Source organism: Mus pahari, chromosome 13, assembly GCF_900095145.1.
Source record: "Mus pahari chromosome 13, PAHARI_EIJ_v1.1, whole genome shotgun sequence".
In the NCBI taxonomy this organism is placed as follows: domain Eukaryota; kingdom Metazoa; phylum Chordata; class Mammalia; order Rodentia; family Muridae; genus Mus; species Mus pahari.
This window is the reverse complement of record NC_034602.1, coordinates 53,359,627-53,360,592: the sequence shown is the minus strand read 5'-3', so window position 1 is coordinate 53,360,592 and position 966 is coordinate 53,359,627. Positions and strand designations below refer to the sequence as shown.

The window sequence follows — 966 nt, the reverse complement described above, 5'->3', positions numbered from 1 at the left end:
TATAGAAACTTACGCTGTTCGTTGAATAGCTCATAAAGCTGGTTTTTCATTTTATAGATTTATATTTAATAATAATCTCACTGTTGTACTCTATGGAAGCTTTTTAGTTCAGCAGATCACCTTGATTTCTGTATCATAGTTTTCGTTCAAATTGACTAATTGTTGATTATGCTGAGATGAAAGGGGGATCATAAGCCTGGCCTGTTAGAAGGCTAAAACATTCTGTTTAAATGTTTTTTTTTTTAAAACCATTGATTATAAGAAGGTTCTAGTGCCTAAGAAGAGCCACCCAGTGTAAAAATATAAGAAGGACTGCATACCAAAGGTGCCATTCTATTTTACAATGTGTGCATAAGCCTGTGTGTGTGTGTGTGTGTGTGTGTGTGTGTGTGTGTGTATGTGTGTGCGTGTGTAACAAAAAGAAAAGAGCTATGAATTCAAGAGGGTATAGGAGAACAGGGGAAGGATTAGAGGGAAGAAAAGGAAGGGAGAAGTTATATAATTATACCTTAATTTTAATATTAAACAGTATATAACTAAACATTTCCCTTTGGTTTTCTGTATCAAATTATAAGCAATTAAGAAAACATGTCCTGTCCATAGAAGTGTTGCAGGTGTGGCTGCTATGTCACATGTGCATCAGTAGATTGCAAATAGGGAAGAGGCCATTTCTGTGGTTAATGTTCTGAGCTAAGAAGATCTTAATAATTGGTAGGTTAACATTCCCTGAGAAAAGCAAGCATGAAAAGACCACCAGTCTAGTATCAGGGAGCCAGGGCAGGGAACTAGCCTTAGACAACCATCAGATGCACAGGCCGTGATGGATCCAAGACCAGGGAACACAGAAGCCCAGATGACCCATGTCTAGTATCATAGTGCATGAGAGTAGCATAGCACTGAGACACCCCCAGGCACTCAGAGACCCAGTCTCCACTAAGAGGATCATGTAAGTGGTGGAAAAATGGA

The 966-nt window shown here is 38.8% G+C and overlaps 1 non-coding gene across 1 annotated transcript; it reads left to right on the top strand.

The window, feature by feature from the left end:
• Window positions 1-592: 592 nt before the first annotated feature.
• On the top strand, window positions 593-724 carry LOC115065284. The gene has a single exon (XR_003845074.1). It is a non-coding gene; the product is annotated as a small nucleolar RNA SNORA17 (small nucleolar RNA).
• Window positions 725-966: the final 242 nt, after the last annotated feature.